This window comes from Notamacropus eugenii, chromosome 5 (genome assembly GCF_028372415.1).
Source record: "Notamacropus eugenii isolate mMacEug1 chromosome 5, mMacEug1.pri_v2, whole genome shotgun sequence".
NCBI lineage: Eukaryota > Metazoa > Chordata > Mammalia > Diprotodontia > Macropodidae > Notamacropus > Notamacropus eugenii.
In genome coordinates this window covers 349,972,827-349,980,218 of record NC_092876.1, presented here as the reverse complement: position 1 = coordinate 349,980,218, position 7,392 = coordinate 349,972,827, and the positions used below count along the sequence as shown (strand labels likewise).

The 7,392-nt window shown below is 37.3% G+C and overlaps 1 long non-coding RNA gene across 1 annotated transcript; it reads left to right on the top strand.

Moving 5' to 3' along the window:
* Window positions 1-647: 647 nt before the first annotated feature.
* Window positions 648-2,185, top strand: LOC140506604 (uncharacterized). The gene is made up of 2 exons (XR_011967999.1): window positions 648-803; window positions 1,958-2,185. It is a non-coding gene; the product is annotated as an uncharacterized lncRNA (long non-coding RNA).
* The last annotated feature ends 5,207 nt before the right edge of the window (window positions 2,186-7,392 follow it).

The window sequence follows — 7,392 nt, the reverse complement described above, 5'->3', positions numbered from 1 at the left end:
CCAGGCTGTCTTTTAACTTCTTGGTGCCTCAGACAACTCTAAGACTGTAGGCTGCAGAGAAAGCCCTTATCTATTTTTCCTGAGGAACAGAAGGAAGTTGAAATTCCTCACCAGGAGTCCCCTGCTACTGAATTACAGGTCAAGCAAAATGTGAGTGTGTATGTGTGTGTGTGTATGACACGAAAAAATTGTTACTGTAAATATACATGCATACTGCAGCCCATAATATATTCAAAAATGAGACAACTATAAAATAAGACAATATTTAAATTGTTCATCAATAACATATATCAATGAGTTCAGAAGAAAAACATCAGTATTTCGTCCATAAGATGCACAGCCCAACTGGCCCCAGAATTATATTCATGGATAAATTGTACTTGCATGTATAAAAAAGCAGCACTTTAAAATTGTACTTCATACTTTAAAGTATACATTTCATCAACCTGAATGCTGACCAAGAAAGCTGTTCTAGCTCCATTTCTCTGAATGGACTGATTTCCCCATCCTCTAATTCTTAAAATAATGAAAATTAGTGTTGGACTAAGAACTCTTCTCTTCTCCATAAAGGAACCCAAACCTCTTGGTCCTGCAGTGAGGTCACAGTCCTGTGTTTGTGACATAGCAGTCAGTTGCCATGGAGATGATTGCTTTATCACCAACTCCTCTTTGCAATGACTTCACAGCAAGGTTATGGAGAAGCAGATGGGCTGTGAAGGAGACAAACCCTTTTGTCTAAACACAAATCACATTGATAATTAATTAGCTGAAGCAGCAGGGGAACATTTGAAAATGTGTGAAAGGTAAAAGGATTTCTATTTATTACATATTTGATAGTTCTGTTCCTCTCATCAGAGGAAGAAGAAAAATAATGAAAAATTTATGGAAGGCCTGTCTTGGGCAGAGATAGACTTATAGGATTTTGGAATTGTCTGGGAGCTTAAGCAGTAAACAAGCATTAATTGAGCACCTACTCTGTGCCAGGCATTGTGCTAAACCCTGGAACACAAGAATTCAATTGTTTCATTTTGCAGAAATGAAAAATCAAGGCCCAGGGAGGTGAAGTGGTTGGTTTGAAATGATAGATAGCTGTAAGAAGAGAAAAGATCAAAGATACCTGTGTATTTAAGATGGGGAGAACTGGAGATCACCAAGTGGAGGAGAGGGGAAGGAGCCGGAGCTCTCTTTCCATATTTACCAGCGATTTGCTTTGTGAGACTAGGAAAGCTGGATGATTCAGTTTTTCCAGCTTCACAATGGGGATGATTATAAAAATCCCACTTCAAGGTTACTACGAAATTTATATAGATGATATTATAAATCACTCAGCCCTCCCTCATTCAAAAAACAAAATCAAATGCAAGTCATGTCATTATTTCTCTGATGGCATGGTCTTTTTCGGCAATGAAGGACGAACACACACATATTATAAATCACTACAAATTAACAAAAGAAAACTTTTAGGCCTGTTATTAATAATATAACTGATGTCTTTCACATAGTAGATAATTGATTAACATTTATTGAATTAAGTGGGCTTCTAGCTATTTAATGGCTGCATCTGTGCCATTAGGCACAGATATAATTTAGGACTGTGAGATTATAAATTTAGAGCTGGAAAGGGGACTTTGGAGTTTAGGTAGTCCAATTCCAAGTGATTATCCAAAATCACACAGATTGGAAATGGTGGAATTAGAATCTGAACTCAAATCCTCTGACTTCATATTCATCATTCTTTCTACTCCTCTACATTCTCTTCCCCAAAATCTGAACTTGTTGCAAAAACATTTTCTTCCTAATGAAGATGGAATATAAGATGAGACTTTTTCCAGGTCAGACTTTTTGATCAGAGCTTAAAACTCTTGCTTCACCACTGGTGAGAAAGGAATGGGTGAAGATTTGTTTCTGAGTACCCTTGAAATCACACCACTTAGGTCCTTACTTAATCCTCCTATAGGTTGTCTAGAAGTTTATAATTCGAGCACAAATTCCATAATATCCACATGAAAATGTGCTGACGTGCAGTAATGGCGAAGTGAAGACTAGAACCCTGGGCTCCGGGTTTCAAGAGGGATGCTCTTCCTACTGCAGCAAATGAATACCTCAAAGAATTATTCAATAAAGTACCTGTTATCTTCCAGGTAATGTGCCAGATGATGAAAAAAATAAATGCAGAAAAATGGAATAGCCACTATGCCTCATCTCCTTTGTTTTTTTTAAAGATATTTCTTAAAGTCTTTAGATGATAATAACAATATAAATGACCATTTAAATACACTTATTGTGTGCCAAGGCACTGTGCTTTATAATTATTATCTCATTTGATCCTCACCGTAACTCTGAGAACTAGATACTATTATTATCCCCATTTTATAGATTAGGAAACTGAGGCAAACAGCAGTTAAGTGGATTACCCAGGGTCACATAGCCAGTAAGTTTCTAAGGCTAGATTTGAACTCTGGTTGTCTGTCTTCAAGGCGCAGATTTCTATCCACTGCCCAACCTAACTGCCCCATATATATACCATGGAAATCTAAGTTATCTTACTTTTCCAGACAATAGATTTATATCTTTATGTCTAGTCTTTTCTCCAGATTTTCTTTAAATGAATCTTCATTTTAATGAAAGGGGGTTAATAAATATTCTCCATCTAAATTCTTCTTTTAGCTATAGCCTTGATTTTAGAACTTTTACTATAGAAATCTCTGGTAAAAATCCAGATTCCCTTCTGTTACTAACAATTATTGGGGTGCTCAGCCAGGTTTTAGTCTCAGATACATAGTTTGTCAGTATTCTTTACCGATCTACCACTTCTCCCTTTCCAAATCCTCTTTTTTGGGTGTCTCTATAACAGGATCATAAAATGTGAGGAAGAGAAATCCTGGTGCTGTAGGTGTTGTTTTAGAGATTCTTGCTTTTTCTCTATCATGGTCCAGTTTGAATGTCTGGTTAAGCTTAGGGATCCCTTCTCAGAATAATATTTTTCAATGTACAATATTTTTTAAAAAATAGGATTATAATGGAAACCAATTGTATTGAAATAAAGAAACAATTTGTTTTCTATCCAATTTCTCAGATGCCCTCTAGTCTATCTATGGAGGAAGTTTAGAATCCTTGTTTATGCAGAAAACTGTCTATAACTAATGTGAATATATTCACTCTTCACAATAAATATATGATAATTTTTGCAAAGTTAAAAATAAAGTACCCTGAGATCGTCTCAAATAAATAACATGGAGATCAACAGCTCTATGTCTACTATTTATTTCCCCTCTAAGAAAATGACTAATTTGTCAAAACTGTAAACAATCAAAAAATGAAATAAACAATGAAATGTTAAAGGTGAAGCAAAAGCCTTTATCAGCAGCAGCCTCTTTGGCCTGAGTTAACCACCCTATATTTAACCCTTCCATCTGTGAGCTGAAACTATGAAGGGTAGAAAAGAAATTACATCTGGCCTGTTAGCTGGGTAATTTGATTTCTGTGTATTTATAAAGCCAGTGAGGCATGTTTGTCTCCCTGTGTGTGTAAGCATAGATGTTGGCAATTAACCCTGAGGTGTCTCCCTTCCCTTAAGCAATCACAGTTGTTCTCTGGGACCCATGCACCAACCTCCTCTGAACCTGGCATTATGCTAATGTTCTATGCCGTGAAGGAAAGTTCTTCCTTTGCTGCCTGAAATGCCTTTATTTAGAATTAATTAGTCTGCCCAGTTGAACTTCAGAATGTGAAATTATGATAAAGAATGTATCAAAGTACCTTCCTCAGTATGGGAAGATAGAAATTAAGAGTAAAATAGAAGAGACAAATAGAAAAGGGTTGAGATTTTAAAAGGTTTATGATAATAAAGAAAATATACAATACCCCCAAATGCAGTTTTATTCAAGAGGCAAAGCTATCAAAGGGATCTCATTGATCTCTATCAATGGGAGCTCTTAGTAGTGGAAACACTGTCTACTGATGTATGTTGGCACTTTCAATGCACTTTATATTTCATTGATTTGCTCAGAGTCATGCAGCCAGTATGTGGCAGAGGCAGTAGTTAGAGCCAGACCTTGCTAGCTCCAAAGACAGTTTTCAATCCCCTATGCCATGACTGCCTCTCAAACTCATCTGTCAGGGGAAGAAGCCAGCTAGAAGCAGCTTAATTCCAGAGTCTCTTGCCTCTACTCTCCTTTCCTCAAGTCTCTCCCTGCTGTCATTCACATGATGATGATCTACATTGTGGGCTTTTTCTGAAATGCATTATATTTTTTCTCACTGTGCTTAGAACAGAGGTGGGTGTTGGGGGCTCCAATGAATACAAATGAGCTGTGACATATTCCAGTACCAGCTATGGTCTTCACTGAGTGACACCCTATATGCTTCCTTGTTCTCATCTGGCATGGGAAGGAGAGAGAATGAACTGCTAGCTATCAAGGATCTCTGCCATCTGGACCAATTTCTCGAGCTCACACCCCAAAAGTATTCTTAAAAATCTCCCCATCCCACAGACTTATGTCTCCCTCACAGAATGTCAGTGAAGGTGGTGAAGGGTGTATCAGTGCCAACATGATATTGATCTCCTTTCCCTTAAATAGGGTAGTAGGCCAAATGTTTCATTACACCTTGTAATTTCCACAGCAATATGGCAATCTTCTTTGATTCCCTTTTCCTTAGTAACTGTAATTGTTAATAGAGAATCTGATGCTCTGTATATCTTTAAATATTTGAAATTTCATGAAAATAGAGATAAAGCATTTGATTTTCTTCAGACTAAGTCTTTTTCTCTTACATGCAACCAAGATTAGTTAAATCTTATTAATATGCACATCTTCCATGCTTCTTCTGGGCACCAGTCTTGAATTACCTTCTACCTCCCAGATGTCTCCACCCAGATGGTCCACAGATATCTCAAACTCTATATATCCAGAAAAGAACTCATTCTCTTTCCCCCTCTATCCAAGCCCCTTCGCAAGTTCCCTTCTAGACAGACTTGCTACCTTGAGATCATCCTTGACTTTTCCCTCTCCTTCATTCCCCACATCCAGTCAATTGAAAAGTCTTGACAATTCTCCATTCTTAGGATCTTCTGCATGCATTCTTTCCTCCACTCACATAGCCACCAGCCCATAAGAACCTCAGGTTCTTATTACCTCTTGGCAACAGTCTCCAGATTGGTCTCCTTACTTCTGGCTTCTCTCTTCTCCACCCTCTATCCAGCATTCCTATAGCAGAGGTGTAATCTTACCATTTCCCTGTTCAAGAAACTAGCATTTTTGTTTAGCATTTAAAAACCTTCCCATCCTATATCCTACTTGTCTTTCTGGATTGAAATCACATTATTCTTCATTACTCAATATTCCATTCAAATTGACCTACTCATTGTACGCTCTACATGATGGTCCATCTTCCACCTGCATTCCTATTACTTTCAACCTCACAAACCTTTTGTATATATCCCTTCTCTCCACTCACACAATCATCAACTTAGTTCAGGTTCTTACTACCTCTTGCCTGAATGATTTCAATAACATTTTTATTGGTGTCCTTACTTCCTTCCAGTCTCTTCCCTCTCCAATGCTCTTTCTGCATAGCTACCAAGATGATCTTCCTAACCACAGATGTCAGAAAGCCCTAGGTTCAATATCTGCTTCAACAACAAACAAGTGACTTAGACACTCAATGTTTCAGACAAAAAGTTATAAATGAATCACACATCCATCCACATTAATGGGGAGAGTTTCCACTTCAGGGAGATCCCACATTGATAAATCACAGGTTTTACCAAACCAAAACAAGTATTTAGCTTTTTCTTATCTGTGAACAAGTTGTTTCTACCTGGGGGCAGGGATTGTGGAGTGTGTATGTGTGTGTATTTGTGTGCGTGTGTGTATGTGTGTGTGTGTGTGTGTGTGTGTGTGTAGCCCTAGTACCTAATAGAGACTTAACTGCTGAACTGAATATCTCACACAATCAGACTGTCACGTAATAGATAATTCCTAGGGAGCCTATTTAATTGGAGGTCGCAGAGCCTTCAATTGAAAGATTTATGGGAGAATATGAATGAGATCCCTAATGGATGAGAGAGAATGAATGAATAGATCATTCTCAATACCATTTTTTACAGTTGAGGAAACTGAGGCCCATAAAGTTCACATAGGTAGAAAGTGAAGGAAAAATTTGAACACAGATGAGTCTTTATGTGCACTGTCTGGAAGGGGACCCCCATTGATCAGATCACAAAGCTTAAAATACCTAAGCCTTCTTTGTCTCTTTCCTCTTTTATTAACTGCACACAGTCTCATTTCTATAGATGTTAAAATCACCATTCTTGAAACTCCAATCCCTAAAATAGATTGTCATTCTTCCTGTTCTTTTTCTCTGTCATACTTTAAATCAAAGAGAAAAAGGAAAAAAAAACCTACAACAAATTAATGAAAAAATCTTCCTTTTCTTTTTGCCTAAGAAACTCATTATTTTTTTCATTTTTTCTTCACAACCATCTGGCCCAGAATGTGTATCTCATAAAAAAAATCAGGAGAGTTAGCTTAATTAACAGATACTATGAAAGTGAGATTATATTCTGAACATGTAAAACCTGCCCATAATCTAGGAATACATACATATTCCACATATCTCATAGGCCCATGGAATGACGTTACTGTCATAGAAGATGGAGATATGTTCCTTATAGTATGTTTAACTTGTTCCCCAAGATCTTCAGAGGGGATGGATGACCACATGTGGCTTGATATCCTGTCTAGCAAGGTTTTTCAGAGCCCTCAAACATTCTTTAGAATTAGAATTAAACAATATGGGTAGGGGGAACCCCAAGTCATCCCCATGACCCCTGCTCAGCCCCAACTTTTTATGCTACTGTTACTAGATAGGAGGTCGTATACTACTATAGGAAAATCACAGACTACAAAGGACCAATCCCACCTGTATGACCCTGTACAAGTCATTTAACCTTACTGGGTCTTGATTTCTTTAACTTTAAAATGAGAAGGTCGAACAAGATGGCCTCTGAATTTTCTAATAGTTCCATGTTTATGGTGCTAATAATAAAACTCACTTATATGAGTTTTCAATAATAAAATCCATTTGATTGTAAAGCTCTTAACATATCTCATCCTCACAACTAACCTATGGAGTATTATTATTATTATTATTATTATTAATTATTTTATACATGAGGGAACTGAATGGTGTTTTGCACTGTAATAATCAAGCCCATGAAAAGGAAGGAAGAAGTTACTATATTGTGGATCATTTTCTAGTCATTTATTTGGATGCCACAAAGCTGCTTCCTTTCCTTTTATTGCTGGAACTGTTATGACTCTACCTCTGGTGGGAGAGAAAGGGTTTATGTGTCTTCCCCCATCCTCTACCACATTTGTGATTTCATCA